The sequence below is a fragment of the Phyllobates terribilis genome, unplaced genomic scaffold, assembly GCF_046119375.1.
Source record: "Phyllobates terribilis strain yellow unplaced genomic scaffold, ASM4611937v1 Scaffold_236__1_contigs__length_3049075, whole genome shotgun sequence".
NCBI lineage: Eukaryota > Metazoa > Chordata > Amphibia > Anura > Dendrobatidae > Phyllobates > Phyllobates terribilis.
The window spans coordinates 2,007,456-2,029,332 of record NW_027362996.1 but is presented as its reverse complement, the minus strand read 5'-3'; the positions used below and the strand labels follow the sequence as shown (position 1 = coordinate 2,029,332).

General features: G+C 46.8%; 9 non-coding genes across 9 annotated transcripts; all 9 read right to left on the bottom strand.

Moving 5' to 3' along the window:
• Positions 1-528: 528 nt before the first annotated feature.
• Positions 529-719, bottom strand: LOC141215754 (U2 spliceosomal RNA). The gene has a single exon (XR_012284807.1). It is a non-coding gene; the product is annotated as a U2 spliceosomal RNA (small nuclear RNA).
• Positions 720-1,834: 1,115 nt separating this feature from the next.
• On the bottom strand, positions 1,835-2,025 carry LOC141215753 (U2 spliceosomal RNA). The gene has a single exon (XR_012284806.1). It is a non-coding gene; the product is annotated as a U2 spliceosomal RNA (small nuclear RNA).
• A 1,115-nt stretch (positions 2,026-3,140) lies between these two features.
• On the bottom strand, positions 3,141-3,331 carry LOC141215752 (U2 spliceosomal RNA). Its single transcript, XR_012284805.1, has one exon. It is a non-coding gene; the product is annotated as a U2 spliceosomal RNA (small nuclear RNA).
• A 1,116-nt stretch (positions 3,332-4,447) lies between these two features.
• On the bottom strand, positions 4,448-4,638 carry LOC141215751 (U2 spliceosomal RNA). The gene has a single exon (XR_012284804.1). It is a non-coding gene; the product is annotated as a U2 spliceosomal RNA (small nuclear RNA).
• Positions 4,639-5,753: 1,115 nt separating this feature from the next.
• Positions 5,754-5,944, bottom strand: LOC141215749 (U2 spliceosomal RNA). Its single transcript, XR_012284802.1, has one exon. It is a non-coding gene; the product is annotated as a U2 spliceosomal RNA (small nuclear RNA).
• A 1,112-nt stretch (positions 5,945-7,056) lies between these two features.
• On the bottom strand, positions 7,057-7,247 carry LOC141215748 (U2 spliceosomal RNA). The gene has a single exon (XR_012284801.1). It is a non-coding gene; the product is annotated as a U2 spliceosomal RNA (small nuclear RNA).
• A 6,089-nt stretch (positions 7,248-13,336) lies between these two features.
• Positions 13,337-13,527, bottom strand: LOC141216538 (U2 spliceosomal RNA). Its single transcript, XR_012285568.1, has one exon. It is a non-coding gene; the product is annotated as a U2 spliceosomal RNA (small nuclear RNA).
• A 1,115-nt stretch (positions 13,528-14,642) lies between these two features.
• LOC141215747 (U2 spliceosomal RNA) lies at positions 14,643-14,833 on the bottom strand. The gene has a single exon (XR_012284800.1). It is a non-coding gene; the product is annotated as a U2 spliceosomal RNA (small nuclear RNA).
• Positions 14,834-15,948: 1,115 nt separating this feature from the next.
• On the bottom strand, positions 15,949-16,138 carry LOC141216784 (U2 spliceosomal RNA). The gene has a single exon (XR_012285794.1). It is a non-coding gene; the product is annotated as a U2 spliceosomal RNA (small nuclear RNA).
• Positions 16,139-21,877: the final 5,739 nt, after the last annotated feature.

Genomic DNA, 21,877 nt, shown 5'->3' with positions numbered 1-21,877 from the left:
AAATGAAAGAAGTCAGTGTTCCAGCAGAAGGAGACAACGTTTCAGAAAAGGCATTGTAGCAAACCAAAAAAGAAATTTTAAGCGCAGCAGAGTAACCAGCGCACATACCTGTTAGCTCAGGTGAGTTTAAAAGGCTGCTGTTGATAACAAGGGCATTTGCTAAATAGATGGTGTGTGTGCAACAATATACTGAAAGGTCAATTATATTGTGCAGCTTATCTCACCACCTGTAGTTATTTAGGTGAAAGCTCCAAAATGCTTGCCTAATATGTCTGTTTATCCAAAAGGAAGTAAAAAGGGAGAGCTAGAAAGATAGCATTGCATCACATTACATGGCAATGCAATGCACAGTTGCTGAAGTTGAACCAAAATGAGCTTGTAATCTGGCTTCTTCAACTTTGAACATGAAAAATCCAATGAGGAGAAGAAAAGCAAAGCCAAAGAGTCCATCCCCAAATCCGACAAACAAGCAAAATGAACAAAAAACTTTGAATTCAATTCTTTCTGATTTTAGAAACTGCATTAAAGAAGGGGTGCACCGGTCCTGGAGATACTGCAATACCAGGTCAATGCGTGGAGTGGACAGAGCAAGCTCTTTTTCCATCTCCCTGTTCTAAAAATCCATTTAATATATGGTCCCCAGATAGGGGACGTATCAGATATTAAACTGATAAGAACAGATACTACACTTGATCTTAGCCAAAAGGCCGAGAAGCGATAACCAGAATTGGTTTCAAACTACGGAGCCACCCAAGGATCCTGAAAAGTCCATTTGTGGAGATGAGCTCCTGGACTCCCGTTAAGAAGACATGTTGTCAACCTCTAGATCCCTTACATGCCTGCACTTTTCGGCTTGCTGCTGCTGCAATCCACGCGTTTTAGATCTGCATAACTCCACCTCTTTAAACACAGCACCTTCACCCCCTGCTGTTCCCACCCGCCTCAACACCGTTGGAAGGGAGGAGAACCAATTAAGGCGGGGGGTGGGGTGGAACGAGCAGCTGTCTACCCTTAGCAGTAGGGCTCCTGATTACATACCTCTCCTGCTGCTGCTGCTGCTGGCTGTCCAGCAGCAGACTGAAGGTGGCTGCTGCTGTGCACAGGTATATAAAGGCTCAGAGCCTATTATGACACGCGCAGCCAGCGTTCCATTGCCACATTCCATCTACTGCAGGCAGGATACCTGGCTGGCTGAATGTCGCTGAGAAGCTCACAGAGACCGCCATAAGCAACAGTTTAACAGAATGCCACAGACTAATCAACCAAACTTTTTGGGTTGGGTTCTCTTTTATAGTCTGCAGGCATTAAATGAAAGAAGTCAGTGTTCCAGCAGAAGGAGACAACGTTTCAGAAAAGGCATTGTAGCAAACCAAAAAAGAAATTTTAAGCGCAGCAGAGTAACCAGCGCACATACCTGTTAGCTCAGGTGAGTTTAAAAGGCTGCTGTTGATAACAAGGGCATTTGCTAAATAGATGGTGTGTGTGCAACAATATACTGAAAGGTCAATTATATTGTGCAGCTTATCTCACCACCTGTAGTTATTTAGGTGAAAGCTCCAAAATGCTTGCCTAATATGTCTGTTTATCCAAAAGGAAGTAAAAAGGGAGAGCTAGAAAGATAGCATTGCATCACATTACATGGCAATGCAATGCACAGTTGCTGAAGTTGAACCAAAATGAGCTTGTAATCTGGCTTCTGCAACTTTGAACATGAAAAATCCAATGAGGAGAAGAAAAGCAAAGCCAAAGAGTCCATCCCCAAATCCGACAAACAAGCAAAATGAACAAAAAACTTTGAATTCAATTCTTTCTGATTTTAGAAACTGCATTAAAGAAGGGGTGCACCGGTCCTGGAGATACTGCAATACCAGGTCAATGCGTGGAGTGGACAGAGCAAGCTCTTTTTCCATCTCCCTGTTCTAAAAATCCATTTAATATATGGTCCCCAGATAGGGGACGTATCAGATATTAAACTGATAAGAACAGATACTACACTTGATCTTAGCCAAAAGGCCGAGAAGCGATAACCAGAATTGGTTTCAAACTACGGAGCCACCCAAGGATCCTGAAAAGTCCATTTGTGGAGATGAGCTCCTGGACTCCCGTTAAGAAGACATGTTGTCAACCTCTAGATCCCTTACATGCCTGCAATTTTCGGCTTGCTGCTGCTGCAATCCACGCGTTTTAGATCTGCATAACTCCACCTCTTTAAACACAGCACCTTCACCCCCTGCTGTTCCCACCCGCCTCAACACCGTTGGAAGGGAGGAGAACCAATTAAGGCGGGGGGTGGGGTGGAACGAGCAGCTGTCTACCCTTAGCAGGAGGGCTCCTGATTACATACCTCTCCTGCTGCTGCTGCTGCTGGCTGTCCAGCAGCAGACTGAAGGTGGCTGCTGCTGTGCACAGGTATATAAAGGCTCAGAGCCTATTATGACACGCGCAGCCAGCGTTCCATTGCCACATTCCATCTACTGCAGGCAGGATACCTGGCTGGCTGAATGTCGCTGAGAAGCTCACAGAGACCGCCATAAGCAACAGTTTAACAGAATGCCACAGACTAATCAACCAAACTTTTTGGGTTGGGTTCTCTTTTATAGTCTGCAGGCATTAAATGAAAGAAGTCAGTGTTCCAGCAGAAGGAGACAACGTTTCAGAAAAGGCATTGTAGCAAACCAAAAAAGAAATTTTAAGCGCAGCAGAGTAACCAGCGCACATACCTGTTAGCTCAGGTGAGTTTAAAAGGCTGCTGTTGATAACAAGGGCATTTGCTAAATAGATGGTGTGTGTGCAACAATATACTGAAAGGTCAATTATATTGTGCAGCTTATCTCACCACCTGTAGTTATTTAGGTGAAAGCTCCAAAATGCTTGCCTAATATGTCTGTTTATCCAAAAGGAAGTAAAAAGGGAGAGCTAGAAAGATAGCATTGCATCACATTACATGGCAATGCAATGCACAGTTGCTGAAGTTGAACCAAAATGAGCTTGTAATCTGGCTTCTGCAACTTTGAACATGAAAAATCCAATGAGGAGAAGAAAAGCAAAGCCAAAGAGTCCATCCCCAAATCCGACAAACAAGCAAAATGAACAAAAAACATTGAATTCAATTCTTTCTGATTTTAGAAACTGCATTAAAGAAGGGGTGCACCGGTCCTGGAGATACTGCAATACCAGGTCAATGCGTGGAGTGGACAGAGCAAGCTCTTTTTCCATCTCCCTGTTCTAAAAATCCATTTAATATATGGTCCCCAGATAGGGGACGTATCAGATATTAAACTGATAAGAACAGATACTACACTTGATCTTAGCCAAAAGGCCGAGAAGCGATAACCAGAATTGGTTTCAAACTATGGAGCCACCCAAGGATCCTGAAAAGTCCATTTGTGGAGATGAGCTCCTGGACTCCCGTTAAGAAGACATGTTGTCAACCTCTAGATCCCTTACATGCCTGCACTTTTCGGCTTGCTGCTGCTGCAATCCACGCGTTTTAGATCTGCATAACTCCACCTCTTTAAACACAGCACCTTCACCCCCTGCTGTTCCCACCCGCCTCAACACCGTTGGAAGGGAGGAGAACCAATTAAGGCGGGGGGTGGGGTGGAACGAGCAGCTGTCTACCCTTAGCAGGAGGGCTCCTGATTACATACCTCTCCTGCTGCTGCTGCTGCTGGCTGTCCAGCAGCAGACTGAAGGTGGCTGCTGCTGTGCACAGGTATATAAAGGCTCAGAGCCTATTATGACACGCGCAGCCAGCGTTCCATTGCCACATTCCATCTACTCGCAGGCAGGATACCTGGCTGGCTGAATGTCGCTGAGAAGCTCACAGAGACCGCCATAAGCAACAGTTTAACAGAATGCCACAGACTAATCAACCAAACTTTTTGGGTTGGGTTCTCTTTTATAGTCTGCAGGCATTAAATGAAAGAAGTCAGTGTTCCAGCAGAAGGAGACAACGTTTCAGAAAAGGCATTGTAGCAAACCAAAAAAGAAATTTTAAGCGCAGCAGAGTAACCAGCGCACATACCTGTTAGCTCAGGTGAGTTTAAAAGGCTGCTGTTGATAACAAGGGCATTTGCTAAATAGATGGTGTGTGTGCAACAATATACTGAAAGGTCAATTATATTGTGCAGCTTATCTCACCACCTGTAGTTATTTAGGTGAAAGCTCCAAAATGCTTGCCTAATATGTCTGTTTATCCAAAAGGAAGTAAAAAGGGAGAGCTAGAAAGATAGCATTGCATCACATTACATGGCAATGCAATGCACAGTTGCTGAAGTTGAACCAAAATGAGCTTGTAATCTGGCTTCTGCAACTTTGAACATGAAAAATCCAATGAGGAGAAGAAAAGCAAAGCCAAAGAGTCCATCCCCAAATCCGACAAACAAGCAAAATGAACAAAAAACATTGAATTCAATTCTTTCTGATTTTAGAAACTGCATTAAAGAAGGGGTGCACCGGTCCTGGAGATACTGCAATACCAGGTCAATGCGTGGAGTGGACAGAGCAAGCTCTTTTTCCATCTCCCTGTTCTAAAAATCCATTTAATATATGGTCCCCAGATAGGGGACGTATCAGATATTAAACTGATAAGAACAGATACTACACTTGATCTTAGCCAAAAGGCCGAGAAGCGATAACCAGAGTTGGTTTCAAACTACGGAGCCACCCAAGGATCCTGAAAAGTCCATTTGTGGAGATGAGCTCCTGGACTCCCGTTAAGAAGACATGTTGTCAACCTCTAGATCCCTTACATGCCTGCACTTTTCGGCTTGCTGCTGCTGCAATCCACGCGTTTTAGATCTGCATAACTCCACCTCTTTAAACACAGCACCTTCACCCCCTGCTGTTCCCACCCGCCTCAACACCGTTGGAAGGGAGGAGAACCAATTAAGGCGGGGGGTGGGGTGGAACGAGCAGCTGTCTACCCTTAGCAGGAGGGCTCCTGATTACATACCTCTCCTGCTGCTGCTGCTGCTGGCTGTCCAGCAGCAGACTGAAGGTGGCTGCTGCTGTGCACAGGTATATAAAGGCTCAGAGCCTATTATGACACGCGCAGCCAGCGTTCCATTGCCACATTCCATCTACTGCAGGCAGGATACCTGGCTGGCTGAATGTCGCTGAGAAGCTCACAGAGACCGCCATAAGCAACAGTTTAACAGAATGCCACAGACTAATCAACCAAACTTTTTGGGTTGGGTTCTCTTTTATAGTCTGCAGGCATTAAATGAAAGAAGTCAGTGTTCCAGCAGAAGGAGACAACGTTTCAGAAAAGGCATTGTAGCAAACCAAAAAAGAAATTTTAAGCGCAGCAGAGTAACCAGCGCACATACCTGTTAGCTCAGGTGAGTTTAAAAGGCTGCTGTTGATAACAAGGGCATTTGCTAAATAGATGGTGTGTGTGCAACAATATACTGAAAGGTCAATTATATTGTGCAGCTTATCTCACCACCTGTAGTTATTTAGGTGAAAGCTCCAAAATGCTTGCCTAATATGTCTGTTTATCCAAAAGGAAGTAAAAAGGGAGAGCTAGAAAGATAGCATTGCATCACATTACATGGCAATGCAATGCACAGTTGCTGAAGTTGAACCAAAATGAGCTTGTAATCTGGCTTCTGCAACTTTGAACATGAAAAATCCAATGAGGAGAAGAAAAGCAAAGCCAAAGAGTCCATCCCCAAATCCGACAAACAAGCAAAATGAACAAAAAACATTGAATTCAATTCTTTCTGATTTTAGAAACTGCATTAAAGAAGGGGTGCACCGGTCCTGGAGATACTGCAATACCAGGTCAATGCGTGGAGTGGACAGAGCAAGCTCTTTTTCCATCTCCCTGTTCTAAAAATCCATTTAATATATGGTCCCCAGATAGGGGACGTATCAGATATTAAACTGATAAGAACAGATACTACACTTGATCTTAGCCAAAAGGCCGAGAAGCGATAACCAGAATTGGTTTCAAACTACGGAGCCACCCAAGGATCCTGAAAAGTCCATTTGTGGAGATGAGCTCCTGGACTCCCGTTAAGAAGACATGTTGTCAACCTCTAGATCCCTTACATGCCTGCACTTTTCGGCTTGCTGCTGCTGCAATCCACGCGTTTTAGATCTGCATAACTCCACCTCTTTAAACACAGCACCTTCACCCCCTGCTGTTCCCACCCGCCTCAACACCGTTGGAAGGGAGGAGAACCAATTAAGGCGGGGGGTGGGGTGGAACGAGCAGCTGTCTACCCTTAGCAGGAGGGCTCCTGATTACATACCTCTCCTGCTGCTGCTGCTGGCTGTCCAGCAGCAGACTGAAGGTGGCTGCTGCTGTGCACAGGTATATAAAGGCTCAGAGCCTATTATGACACGCGCAGCCAGCGTTCCATTGCCACATTCCATCTACTGCAGGCAGGATACCTGGCTGGCTGAATGTCGCTGAGAAGCTCACAGAGACCGCCATAAGCAACAGTTTAACAGAATGCCACAGACTAATCAACCAAACTTTTTGGGTTGGGTTCTCTTTTATAGTCTGCAGGCATTAAATGAAAGAAGTCAGTGTTCCAGCAGAAGGAGACAACGTTTCAGAAAAGGCATTGTAGCAAACCAAAAAAGAAATTTTAAGCGCAGCAGAGTAACCAGCGCACATACCTGTTAGCTCAGGTGAGTTTAAAAGGCTGCTGTTGATAACAAGGGCATTTGCTAAATAGATGGTGTGTGTGCAACAATATACTGAAAGGTCAATTATATTGTGCAGCTTATCTCACCACCTGTAGTTATTTAGGTGAAAGCTCCAAAATGCTTGCCTAATATGTCTGTTTATCCAAAAGGAAGTAAAAAGGGAGAGCTAGAAAGATAGCATTGCATCACATTACATGGCAATGCAATGCACAGTTGCTGAAGTTGAACCAAAATGAGCTTGTAATCTGGCTTCTGCAACTTTGAACATGAAAAATCCAATGAGGAGAAGAAAAGCAAAGCCAAAGAGTCCATCCCCAAATCCGACAAACAAGCAAAATGAACAAAAAACATTGAATTCAATTCTTTCTGATTTTAGAAACTGCATTAAAGAAGGGGTGCACCGGTCCTGGAGATACTGCAATACCAGGTCAATGCGTGGAGTGGACAGAGCAAGCTCTTTTTCCATCTCCCTGTTCTAAAAATCCATTTAATATATGGTCCCCAGATAGGGGACGTATCAGATATTAAACTGATAAGAACAGATACTACACTTGATCTTAGCCAAAAGGCCGAGAAGCGATAACCAGAATTGGTTTCAAACTACGGAGCCACCCAAGGATCCTGAAAAGTCCATTTGTGGAGATGAGCTCCTGGACTCCCGTTAAGAAGACATGTTGTCAACCTCTAGATCCCTTATGACGCGCCCCCTGGGACATATTCCTTTTTGAGGGGAATACCCGGCACCGGATCAGATGGGGGGTTGTAGTCTCCGAGCGGCTGTGACCCGGCCCCGTGCCCAGGGCGTCAAGCTCAGTGTTATGTGGCAGCTTTACAGATGTTACTAAAGTTCTTTTGTGTCGACTACGCCACCCGTTGTGATGCGGTCACTGTGGCCGCCGCTGCAGCAGGGTCCGCTGAGGCTGATGGTGGATGCGCAGCTTGGTGGGATAACCCCCAACGGGAGGGGTATAGCCTCAGAGGGGACAGGCGCAGAGGATGGGGGTTGTGGTGGTGCGGTGCAGCCGGCAATGAAGACAGACTCGGGTTGTGCAGTTAAGGGAGTTTACTTACTGCTGATGTTTCGGTCACTCCAGCCGCTAGTGACCACCCGAGCCGTGCTGCGTCCACCAGGTCCTGGATACAGCCAACCCCCAAACAAGTCCGGAGCGTGGCCCTGAGCTCTCCCTCTGTCCTTTCTTCAGCCGTCCCCACCAGGGATTCACCTAGGTCCAGCTCCCTCGGGCCTTCTTTTGGGACACCCTTGGCCCTGGGTTCCCTGACCCTGCATGTGGTGTGCCTTCGGGGTGAATGTGGTGGGTGACCGTGACAGACACTGCCCACGGTCTCCGGTCTCTGGCTAGGGATTGTTTTTGCCCCCACCAGCTTGGGTTCCGGTACCCTGATGCTGACTCCTCACCCGGTGCTCTAATTTGGGTTCTTGGGTCCCTTCAGTCTTCCCCCTCTGGGTCTTTCTCTTTCTTTCTCCTCTCTCTCCAGGGCTGCTGTTTCCTGCTCTCTGCATCAGACTTGTCCTCTGCAGCTGACTGACTCTCTGCGTCTGACCCTGATTCTAAGTTGGTGCCCTCCTTATATATCCCTCTATGTGTGAGCTCAGGTGACCAGCACCCAATGAGCTCCTAACACTACCCAGACTGCTCCCCCTATCTGCCCCTACACTACATGGGATGTACCACCCCCCTCCCACTCCAGCCAGGAACAGGCTCGGTTGTACCTGCACATTTCCAAGTGGGAGTACCGTCGGCCTGCTCCTCTGGAATGGGATGTATGTAGTGCATGCAGTCTATCTGAGCTCAGTTCCACACTCCATCCTTACCCGGGAGTGGAATATCACACCTCTGGGTTGAGCTGCAATACCCCTGTAGCAGCCGAATCCTCAGGGTGCTACATTCCCCCCTGGTAAATCACAGCACGTCCTCGGGCTGTAAGACATAAAACACCAAAACATACAAATTTTTCATATAAACATATAAAACATATAAAACATTATATATATAACATATCTTATCAGATAAAACTTTCTCGTAGACTTCTCTTGTCTCTGGTTCCTCCTCCGGACACTGTGCAACGTGTGTCCGGGAAAAGTGCGACAGTCTCTTAGAAAAAACTGGTTTTCTATAAAACCGGTAGGGGGCGCTTTAGGAAGCGCAACTATATACAGGGGAAGTTGGAAGTTGGCCGCTCTCAGTCCTCGGCCAGTTAGAGGAAAGGGAATGGCTGCTCACAGTCCTCAGCCTGTAGGATGAAGGGGTTAACGGGTAAAACAGTTCACTGGTCCCAACGGGGACTATTTTAGCAGCAGCAACAGTTCCAGTTTCAGTTCCTTTATACCCCGATTGGGTAACTATTTACATCACTTCTCGGCCGCACTCAACGGCGTCTTCCTCCTGCTCTTTCTTGATATGGTGTTGCTTCAGACCCGTCCGGGTCCTCTGGCTCCTCCTCTCCGTCAAGCGGTGTACGTGGAGGGCGTAAGGTCCTTTGGCACACTTGTGCCGGGTGAAAGTGACTTCGTCTCCGACGTAGAGGTCACGGCCTTTGTGACCTTCCGGCAGGTGGGACTCGACGTCTCTGCGGGTCACAAAAACGTCACCGCGGTTGTTACGGTCCCGAATAAAGCCCCACCCATGCTGCGGGTTGAACTTTATCACTGTCCCGATGGTGCGGGGACAATGCGCTGCACGGGGGTTCCTCCTAGTCCGGCTCTTCTGCTCCGCGCTCCGGATTTGGGCCTGTTGTTCTCTGGCCCGCCTCTCCTCCCGTTCTCTCTTAAACTCTGCTAGCTGCTGACGACAACACTCAGTACGCTCAGCGGCGACTGCCCGAGTTTCTCCGGTGAACCCCATCAAATCTTCTCCCGTGGGGTCCCACACGAATTGGGCTTCTTCTAAAGGAGGCGAGACCCGAGTCACGGGCTTCGGAGCCGGGATCAGGGGCTCACACAAGGGCCCTAGTCTTTGTTGCCGCTCCAGCTCATGGTATCCTTCGGGCCAGATGAAGGGCTGCCCGTCCGGCCATGTGAGCTGGCTGAAGAGGTCCTCCCCCAGGTGTGGCACCCTTGGTATTGCGGGCGCGGGCGCGGTGGTGATGGCGCCCGGGTTGCCCAGGCCTTGCGGCCAGGCCTGGGGCACCTGGAAGGTGAAGGGCACCGTTAGGACGGCGGCGCCCTGGGCTACCTGGCCTTGCGGCCAGGCCGGAGGCTCCGCGGAGGTAGGGGGCGCTGTTGGTGATGCGGCGCCCGGGGGTACTAGGCCTTGCGACCAGGCTGGTGGTAATTCCTGTTTTGTCACGCTCCGGGTCGAGGCGCGTGACGTCACAGGGGTCGCGGCGGCGGCTTCCGGTCGGGGCCTAGTCCATGGCGGTGACCTGGCGGCTACGGGCACAGCAGGGGGACTTTCGGGCTCTGCGACGGGGAGCTGGGGCAGGTAAGCGGTGTCACGGCTTGGGGTATAGGCGTCCCCTTTACCTGCCTCCATGCGTTCGGCTCCCTCCTCGGCGCCGTCTCCGGCCTTGGGTCCTCCTGCGCCATCCTCAGAGGCGGTCTGCTTCCTCTTCCAGGGTAGCGTGCTCCGTTGACTGGTCTCTGGTTGCTGGGCCATCTCCCGGCTCCACTCCGCCAGTATCTCGCGCTGTACCCGGGCCATCCTCCTTGCGAGGCCCTCCAGGGCAGTTTGTGCACACTCCCGGTCTCGGGGGAGCTGCGCTAGGATCTCCGCTAGACCTAGCGGGGTTGTGGACTCTAGCAGGCTCCTGACCATCGGGTCGGTGCTGCTCTGCTCGGCTTCCGGCAGGCTCCTGGCCAGCGGGCCGGTGCTGCTCTGCCCTCCTTCCTCGGTCTCTAGCAGACTCCTGGCCAGCGGGCCGGTGCTGTTCTGCTTTCTCTCCATCTCCGGGTGAGCTCCTCCGCTACTCCTTGTTAGACCTCTTGCCTCCGGGTGCGCTCGCTCCAGACTGCTCCAAGCGACACCCATCTTTGTTCTTCTCTTTCGTCTCCTCCCACTTCGAGGGCGGTCCCGGGGCAACTCGGTGACTGTCAGCTCCAGGGGGAGTTCTTTCACGCTGACAGACACCTCCAGCATCACAGTCTCTGTTGGTGGGGGCGGTTTCCACTTTTGGCGCCATTTTCTGTCCTGGCCCACGATGGGAGGTGGCCTCCTGCCCTCCTTTGGCACGCCCATAATGGCGTCCGCTGCTCTTCCAAGGCGGGAAATCTGCGGTTTTGGCGGGAAGCGTCGCCCAGTGGCGGGAAACTCTGCAGATGGCGGGAACAAGCTGGAAATGGCGGACAATCGGCGGGAAACGACTGGTGATGGAGTCCGATGGCGTGGACCCTCCGGAACCGGCGGGAGACTTCTTTCTGAGGTAAACTTGCACTTTTCTTCAGGCACGCAGTACCCGGGTGTTGCGGGCACGTAATCCTGCCGACTACGCCAAAGTTGACGCGCCCCCTGGGACATATTCCTTTTTGAGGGGAATACCCGGCACCGGATCAGATGGGGGGTTGTAGTCTCCGAGCGGCTGTGACCCGGCCCCGTGCCCAGGGCGTCAAGCTCAGTGTTATGTGGCAGCTTTACAGATGTTACTAAAGTTCTTTTGTGTCGACTACGCCACCCGTTGTGATGCGGTCACTGTGGCCGCCGCTGCAGCAGGGTCCGCTGAGGCTGATGGTGGATGCGCAGCTTGGTGGGATAACCCCCAACGGGAGGGGTATAGCCTCAGAGGGGACAGGCGCAGAGGATGGGGGTTGTGGTGGTGCGGTGCAGCCGGCAATGAAGACAGACTCGGGTTGTGCAGTTAAGGGAGTTTACTTACTGCTGATGTTTCGGTCACTCCAGCCGCTAGTGACCACCCGAGCCGTGCTGCGTCCACCAGGTCCTGGATACAGCCAACCCCCAAACAAGTCCGGAGCGTGGCCCTGAGCTCTCCCTCTGTCCTTTCTTCAGCCGTCCCCACCAGGGATTCACCTAGGTCCAGCTCCCTCGGGCCTTCTTTTGGGACACCCTTGGCCCTGGGTTCCCTGACCCTGCATGTGGTGTGCCTTCGGGGTGAATGTGGTGGGTGACCGTGACAGACACTGCCCACGGTCTCCGGTCTCTGGCTAGGGATTGTTTTTGCCCCCACCAGCTTGGGTTCCGGTACCCTGATGCTGACTCCTCACCCGGTGCTCTAATTTGGGTTCTTGGGTCCCTTCAGTCTTCCCCCTCTGGGTCTTTCTCTTTCTTTCTCCTCTCTCTCCAGGGCTGCTGTTTCCTGCTCTCTGCATCAGACTTGTCCTCTGCAGCTGACTGACTCTCTGCATCTGACCCTGATTCTAAGTTGGTGCCCTCCTTATATATCCCTCTATGTGTGAGCTCAGGTGACCAGCACCCAATGAGCTCCTAACACTACCCAGACTGCTCCCCCTATCTGCCCCTACACTACATGGGATGTACCACCCCCCTCCCACTCCAGCCAGGAACAGGCTCGGTTGTACCTGCACATTTCCAAGTGGGAGTACCGTCGGCCTGCTCCTCTGGAATGGGATGTATGTAGTGCATGCAGTCTATCTGAGCTCAGTTCCACACTCCATCCTTACCCGGGAGTGGAATATCACACCTCTGGGTTGAGGTGCAATACCCCTGTAGCAGCCGAATCCTCAGGGTGCTACACTTACATGCCTGCACTTTTCGGCTTGCTGCTGCTGCAATCCACGCGTTTTAGATCTGCATAACTCCACCTCTTTAAACACAGCACCTTCACCCCCTGCTGTTCCCACCCGCCTCAACACCGTTGGAAGGGAGGAGAACCAATTAAGGCGGGGGGTGGGGTGGAACGAGCAGCTGTCTACCCTTAGCAGGAGGGCTCCTGATTACATACCTCTCCTGCTGCTGCTGCTGCTGGCTGTCCAGCAGCAGACTGAAGGTGGCTGCTGCTGTGCACAGGTATATAAAGGCTCAGAGCCTATTATGACACGCGCAGCCAGCGTTCCATTGCCACATTCCATCTACTGCAGGCAGGATACCTGGCTGGCTGAATGTCGCTGAGAAGCTCACAGAGACCGCCATAAGCAACAGTTTAACAGAATGCCACAGACTAATCAACCAAACTTTTTGGGTTGGGTTCTCTTTTATAGTCTGCAGGCATTAAATGAAAGAAGTCAGTGTTCCAGCAGAAGGAGACAACGTTTCAGAAAAGGCATTGTAGCAAACCAAAAAAGACATTTTAAGCGCAGCAGAGTAACCAGCGCACATACCTGTTAGCTCAGGTGAGTTTAAAAGGCTGCTGTTGATAACAAGGGCATTTGCTAAATAGATGGTGTGTGTGCAACAATATACTGAAAGGTCAATTATATTGTGCAGCTTATCTCACCACCTGTAGTTATTTAGGTGAAAGCTCCAAAATGCTTGCCTAATATGTCTGTTTATCCAAAAGGAAGTAAAAAGGGAGAGCTAGAAAGATAGCATTGCATCACATTACATGGCAATGCAATGCACAGTTGCTGAAGTTGAACCAAAATGAGCTTGTAATCTGGCTTCTGCAACTTTGAACATGAAAAATCCAATGAGGAGAAGAAAAGCAAAGCCAAAGAGTCCATCCCCAAATCCGACAAACAAGCAAAATGAACAAAAAACATTGAATTCAATTCTTTCTGATTTTAGAAACTGCTTTAAAGAAGGGGTGCACCGGTCCTGGAGATACTGCAATACCAGGTCAATGCGTGGAGTGGACAGAGCAAGCTCTTTTTCCATCTTCCTGTTCTAAAAATCCATTTAATATATGGTCCCCAGATAGGGGACGTATCAGATATTAAACTGATAAGAACAGATACTACACTTGATCTTAGCCAAAAGGCCGAGAAGCGATAACCAGAATTGGTTTCAAACTACGGAGCCACCCAAGGATCCTGAAAAGTCCATTTGTGGAGATGAGCTCCTGGACTCCCGTTAAGAAGACATGTTGTCAACCTCTAGATCCCTTACATGCCTGCACTTTTCGGCTTGCTGCTGCTGCAATCCACGCGTTTTAGATCTGCATAACTCCACCTCTTTAAACACAGCACCTTCACCCCCTGCTGTTCCCACCCGCCTCAACACCGTTGGAAGGGAGGAGAACCAATTAAGGCGGGGGGTGGGGTGGAACGAGCAGCTGTCTACCCTTAGCAGGAGGGCTCCTGATTACATACCTCTCCTGCTGCTGCTGCTGCTGGCTGTCCAGCAGCAGACTGAAGGTGGCTGCTGCTGTGCACAGGTATATAAAGGCTCAGAGCCTATTATGACACGCGCAGCCAGCGTTCCATTGCCACATTCCATCTACTGCAGGCAGGATACCTGGCTGGCTGAATGTCGCTGAGAAGCTCACAGAGACCGCCATAAGCAACAGTTTAACAGAATGCCACAGACTAATCAACCAAACTTTTTGGGTTGGGTTCTCTTTTATAGTCTGCAGGCATTAAATGAAAGAAGTCAGTGTTCCAGCAGAAGGAGACAACGTTTCAGAAAAGGCATTGTAGCAAACCAAAAAAGAAATTTTAAGCGCAGCAGAGTAACCAGCGCACATACCTGTTAGCTCAGGTGAGTTTAAAAGGCTGCTGTTGATAACAAGGGCATTTGCTAAATAGATGGTGTGTGTGCAACAATATACTGAAAGGTCAATTATATTGTGCAGCTTATCTCACCACCTGTAGTTATTTAGGTGAAAGCTCCAAAATGCTTGCCTAATATGTCTGTTTATCCAAAAGGAAGTAAAAAGGGAGAGCTAGAAAGATAGCATTGCATCACATTACATGGCAATGCAATGCACAGTTGCTGAAGTTGAACCAAAATGAGCTTGTAATCTGGCTTCTGCAACTTTGAACATGAAAAATCCAATGAGGAGAAGAAAAGCAAAGCCAAAGAGTCCATCCCCAAATCCGACAAACAAGCAAAATGAACAAAAAACTTTGAATTCAATTCTTTCTGATTTTAGAAACTGCATTAAAGAAGGGGTGCACCGGTCCTGGAGATACTGCAATACCAGGTCAATGCGTGGAGTGGACAGAGCAAGCTCTTTTTCCATCTCCCTGTTCTAAAAATCCATTTAATATATGGTCCCCAGATAGGGGACGTATCAGATATTAAACTGATAAGAACAGATACTACACTTGATCTTAGCCAAAAGGCCGAGAAGCGATAACCAGAATTGGTTTCAAACTACGGAGCCACCCAAGGATCCTGAAAAGTCCATTTGTGGAGATGAGCTCCTGGACTCCCGTTAAGAAGACATGTTGTCAACCTCTAGATCCCTTACATGCCTGCACTTTTCGGCTTGCTGCTGCTGCAATCCACGCGTTTTAGATCTGCATAACTCCACCTCTTTAAACACAGCACCTTCACCCCCTGCTGTTCCCACCCGCCTCAACACCGTTGGAAGGGAGGAGAACCAATTAAGGCGGGGGGTGGGGTGGAACGAGCAGCTGTCTACCCTTAGCAGGAGGGCTCCTGATTACATACCTCTCCTGCTGCTGCTGCTGCTGGCTGTCCAGCAGCAGACTGAAGGTGGCTGCTGCTGTGCACAGGTATATAAAGGCTCAGAGCCTATTATGACACGCGCAGCCAGCGTTCCATTGCCACATTCCATCTACTGCAGGCAGGATACCTGGCTGGCTGAATGTCGCTGAGAAGCTCACAGAGACCGCCATAAGCAACAGTTTAACAGAATGCCACAGACTAATCAACCAAACTTTTTGGGTTGGGTTCTCTTTTATAGTCTGCAGGCATTAAATGAAAGAAGTCAGTGTTCCAGCAGAAGGAGACAACGTTTCAGAAAAGGCATTGTAGCAAACCAAAAAAGAAATTTTAAGCGCAGCAGAGTAACCAGCGCACATACCTGTTAGCTCAGGTGAGTTTAAAAGGCTGCTGTTGATAACAAGGGCATTTGCTAAATAGATGGTGTGTGTGCAACAATATACTGAAAGGTCAATTATATTGTGCAGCTTATCTCACCACCTGTAGTTATTTAGGTGAAAGCTCCAAAATGCTTGCCTAATATGTCTGTTTATCCAAAAGGAAGTAAAAAGGGAGAGCTAGAAAGATAGCATTGCATCACATTACATGGCAATGCAATGCACAGTTGCTGAAGTTGAACCAAAATGAGCTTGTAATCTGGCTTCTGCAACTTTGAACATGAAAAATCCAATGAGGAGAAGAAAAGCAAAGCCAAAGAGTCCATCCCCAAATCCGACAAACAAGCAAAATGAACAAAAAACATTGAATTCAATTCTTTCTGATTTTAGAAACTGCATTAAAGAAGGGGTGCACCGGTCCTGGAGATACTGCAATACCAGGTCAATGCGTGGAGTGGACAGAGCAAGCTCTTTTTCCATCTCCCTGTTCTAAAAATCCATTTAATATATGGTCCCCAGATAGGGGACGTATCAGATATTAAACTGATAAGAACAGATTTTTTTTTTTAATTTGGCTATCCCCCACATGGGGATAAAAACCGTTTATTTAAAATTTAACAAATTACAGAAATAAAACCATTACATCCACATTACACTTTCGGGACTTCAAAGAAAAATAAAAATTCCATCACAGCAAATTTTACAAGACTTCAAATATTCCATAGGTTAAAAAGCCATTTGCCTGCCAACGTTACATTCTTTTTCCTGTCCAATAAATAGTATATGTACATTTCACTTTTACAAAAGGCTAAAACATCATCTACTGGTAACATTTCATGTTTAAAAACAGCAATATTTCTAGCATTCCAGAGCGCTATCTTGGCACAATTCACTGTCTTCCACGCCATTATTTTTTGGTCCATTGTTGGGCATTCCAGAAGACCATATAACACTGATGCAAAATTAAAGTCCTTGAGGTCCACCATTTTCTCCAGCAGGGGGATTAATCTTCTCCAGAACTCTTTAGCAAAAGCACAAGTCCATAAAAGATGCTTCACTGTCTCTTCTTCTTGACAACCTTCTCTTGGGCAGATGGCAGACCTCACAAAACCTCTTCTGTACTGGAATGCCCGGCAAGGAAGACAGTGGTGTGCGCAGCTCCAAGACATGTCTTTCTGTACATTAAAAAGATAAGGGGCGTTAATCATTTTCCATATGTGTACAGTTTTGTCATCATCATAACGTTCAATATCACACAACGTCACATCAGTACTAATTTGTTTGAGTAGTGTCTTGCTGTTACATAGATCCCCTGTCTGTTTCTTATTCAAATTAAAATCAAGAATAATTTTCTTTAAAATCTCATAATGTGCAGGTAGGTTAAAAGCATAAGGAAAGGATAAAACCGTTTCAAACCAACCAAACCTTCTCATGAGAAAACCAGTGTTAAAACGCATAAAATAGGAAAGGTAATTATCTTTAAAAAGGGTTTTAAAACAGAAACAGAAAAAATGTATTAAAAGAAACTTATCTAAAACAGGGAAATCTTTCCCACCTTTAACCTTTGGCTTTGTCACAATTTCTCTTTTGAGTTTCTCCATTTTTGAGCCCCAAAAAAAGGTAAAACATACTTTTGTAATTCGTTTCAACAAATTTGTAGGAGGGGGGAACACCAAACTAAGATATAACAGGATAGGTAATATCACCATTTTTACAATCAGAACTTTACCTTCCATTGACAGCTTTCTCATATTCCACATGCAGATTTTCTGATTAATTTTCTGTGCTGCCGCATCCCAGCTATTAAAACCATTATTAGATTCATTAAAAGAAACACCTAAAATAGTAATGGAATCTGTAACTTCAATTGGTACATCATGTAAACTCATCCCCCCGACATTTAAAATATTACATTTAGTAAGATTAATTTTAAAACCGGAAACTGTACAAAAAGACTGAATTTGGCTTATCGTTTTTTGTATTGAAGGTACATCACATCCAAACACTGCTACATCATCCATATAGCTTACAACTTTAACTTGTAGACCGTTCCCCCCGGGTAAGGGTACTCCACATATTTGCTTATCCCGGCGTATTGTACATAAAAGGGGTTCTATAGCACATATAAAAAGCAGGGGGGACAAAGGGCAACCCTGCTTCACCCCTGATTTTAAAACTACTTCTTTTGTTTTAAAACCATTAACTAAAATCTTACTCGTACAATCATTATAAAAAGCTTTAAGAGACAATAAAAACCCACCCGGAATGCCCATTTTTTCTAAAACTTTAAAAAGATAAAAATGAGACACGCGGTCAAAAGCTTTCTCAAAATCCACCGCTAGGATTGACATCTTTGTCTTTCTGGTTTTTACATCTTCAATACAATCTTTCACCAGGTTTAAATTGTCCCAGATACTACGCCCAGGTACCCCGCATACCTGATTTGCATGAATTACTTTATGTATCACCTTTTTCAACCGATTTGCACAGATCTTAGCCATAATTTTGTAATCACTATTTAAAAGAGTTATCGGCCTCCAGTTTTTAAGATCCGTTTTGTCACCTTTTTTGTATAGTAGTGATACCTCACCTTTCTTCCATGAGTTGAGTAAAACCTTATTATTAAAAACTTCGGAAAACAAATTAAACAAATCATCTTTTAAAATATCATAAAAACTTATATAAAACTCTATGGGGATACCATCAGGGCCGGGCACTTTACCATTTTTAAAACTCTTCATGGTTTCTAAAATCTCTTCCTCACATAGAGGTTGGGATAAAAAACTTTGGGCATCAGCATCTAGGGTGGACTTGATCTCCCCCAGGAAAGTGTGTATTAAATCATGGTCTACAGTTTTTACATTAAAAAGATCATTAAAATAGACATTTACCTTATCCAATATAACGTTGATATTATTATCTCCATCTATGTTATCAATTATTGTTTTCGCCTGTTTGTTTTTCTTAAAAAAATACCTGGAACAAGTCTCATCCTCTGCTACGTGTTTTACCTTTGAACGAAAAATCAGTTCTTTTCCTTTTTGTTCCAACCACTTTGAAATTTCTCCTTTAAGACTCAATATATCATTACCTACATCCAGACCATTGTCTTTGAATTTGTACAATGTCTGTAACCTGATATTAAGAAAATTATAGATCTCAAACTTTTCTTTAGCTTTTTGTATGCTTTTCTTTATAAAGAAATCTTTAATGTTTATTTTCATTCTATCCCACCAGGAGCTAAAAGAAATATTGGGGTTTTTCCTTTTTCTACAGTTTACATAAAACTCAATAAAATCCGATAAAATTTGTGGATCTTTTAAAAGGGACACATTCAATTTCCAAGATTTCTTACCACATTTCTTCTTTCCATTAATCCTCACTCTAAAAGATAAAACCTTGTGATCTGAGAGAATATTAGTTAAAACTTCACATTTCACTGGCAGTATTTTTTCTGAACCTAAAACAAAATCTATCCTGGAGCTACATGTAGAATTGCTCCAGGTGAAACCAGCGTCTATAGGGCTATCCTTGTTACATTCTTTATACACATCAGTTAATTTACAATCATTTATAATATTGCTTAACATTCCAGACGTTTTGTCATAATTTCTACTCACGGAACCGGAGCGTCGGCTTTCGCCTTTTAAAATACAATTAAAATCACCTGCCAGGATAAAAGGTTCAGAAATGTTAATAAATAAAGGTAAAATTTCCAGCATATCAGCCCTTTCATTTTTATCAGGTGACCCATAAAAATTTAAAAACTGCCATCTTGTCCCATCAATAAAAGCCTTAACTAAAAGAATACGACCCGGTAAAATATCTTGAATAAAATCAATAGACACATTTCCCTTAAAAAGTATAGCTACCCCGGCTGATCCGGTTGCATTTGATCCAGACCAGACCGATGGACCATGTTTCCACTCTTCCTTATATTTTTTGTAAGAAATCTTATGAGGGATATGACATTCTTGTAAAAAGAAAACAGAAGCTGTAAAACAGGTTAAAAAATGTAAAACAGTAGCTCTTCTGGTCTTGGATCCTATGCCTCTCACATTGAGGGAAACACCACTAATGTCAGCCATCATAACAAATGGTTAGGAAGAAACAAAAACTGGACTTTACCTATCCGATGGACGGATCAGACCACTTGGACTTTCACCAACGCCCTCTTCTGAATCCACCGTTATCAAAGAGTCTTCATCATCGGAGAAGGAACATTCACTTAAATTAAGACCCGACGCTACTGGGGTGTAGCTCGGAAGGATATTGAGAGAAAGGTTACACTGGGTCTCCATAGGCTGACCATTTAGGTCCTCGTCAGGTGGGTCTCCGAGAGGCTCCGCACTCCCCTGCTGACCCACAGAGGGTCGTAACACAGGGGCAGGCTGCGCACATGGCGGAGCCTCAGAGTCCCCGGAGGCAGCCAGGTTCGGGGCCCCACCTGGAGCAGCAGAGCCCCGGGACCTCGGGATTCCAGAGTCTACACCCCCGTGAGGGGATGTATCCATCTCCTCCCTATTAGCCACCTCCACGGAACCATTCTTTTTCTTATTATGAGACCTCACCAAATGCCACGTACCGCCCTCGCTCTCGTGAGACCCAGTGGGAATTTTGGGCTCGGTGTCAGCCTTTTGGCGCTCTTTTTTGGCCTTACCGACCGCCCCTTTATGATCTTTCTCAGCCTTCCTTTTAGCCTCCTTATGGTCTTTCAGCCAGCTCCTGGGCTCCTGTGAGTTACCTGTCATTGACTCGGAGGGATTGTTACTAGTTGAAGCGCCCTTATCACCTCCCGAGGCTCCAGGTTGTTGTTCCTCCTCCTGAGGGGTGGTCTGATTGGCCCGTCCATTCCCGGATGTCTTGGACTTCTCCTTTTGTTTTTGTTCATCCTCTCTGAACCTGTGAGGGCAAGAAAAATAGAAATGACCAGGTGTCCGACAAAAAGAGCATTTTTTTTCATTTGGGCACTCCTTTGTGTCATGTTCAGTACTGGCACAATTTCTACAAGTGGCACCACAACTATCCTTAGAGTGCCCATAGAGACCACAATACCTACAGAAAAGTGGCATTCCTGAGAAAAAAAAATCCCCATTAGTTTGCCCTATTTTAAATCGAGCTGGAGGAAGTCTCACACCTCCAGGGAATTTAGGGTCTCTTTCACATTTTACTAAAAACTTCCATTTTGAGGTCCAGATGTTAAACTCATTCAACACTTTCCCAATCAATTTCACACTTTTAAAATAAACTGACAAAAAGGAAATAACCTCTGGTGCTGTTATGAAGGGTGAGAAGATTTTCACAACCACCATCTTTACCTCATCCAGGACGTGCTCGATGATCTGAATCCCTTTTAGACCAGGGCTATTTTCTACCGACTTAACTCTGGACAAAACATCTTTGAAAATACCTTCGCCAGTAAAGGTTACATCATAATCTCCACGTCGAGGATAATCCTGGATAGAAAGGATTTCGTTGGTTCTGACGTGGAGCAGTTTCTCAAGCACGTCCTGGACTACATATCCCAGATTCCGTATATCGGAACCACCAGCCGTAAATCGGACCCTTATGGTGTTCTTAAGCCTCGCATATAGAGGCACGAGGTTGGGGTCAACCTCCATGGTATGGCGCAACAAAATGCAAATTGCAACCGCCTGCAATCTGCGCCTTCAGAGCTTTGAGATAAAGCACCTGAAGGCTGGGGGATCGCTGCCCGTTACCCTAGGACTAATCCCTCTCCCTAATAGCAGCAGGCAGGTGAAGCCCACCGAAGTGGACGATCCTGCCAGGCCAAGGAGAGGGGTACCTGAGTGCCCTTCAACTGAAACCTCCTGCTGTGAAGCACTTGGTCTCAGCCAAAAGGCCGAGAAGCGATAACCAGAATTGGTTTCAAACTACGGAGCCACCCAAGGATCCTGAAAAGTCCATTTGTGGAGATGAGCTCCTGGACTCCCGTTAAGAAGACATGTTGTCAACCTCTAGATCCCTTACATGCCTGCACTTTTCGGCTTGCTGCTGCTGCAATCCACGCGTTTTAGATCTGCATAACTCCACCTCTTTAAACACAGCACCTTCACCCCCTGCTGTTCCCACCCGCCTCAACACCGTTGGAAGGGAGGAGAACCAATTAAGGCGGGGGGTGGGGTGGAACGAGCAGCTGTCTACCCTTAGCAGGAGGGCTCCTGATTACATACCTCTCCTGCTGCTGCTGCTGGCTGTCCAGCAGCAGACTGAAGGTGGCTGCTGCTGTGCACAGGTATATAAAGGCTCAGAGCCTATTATGACACGCGCAGCCAGCGTTCCATTGCCACATTCCATCTACTCGCAGGCAGG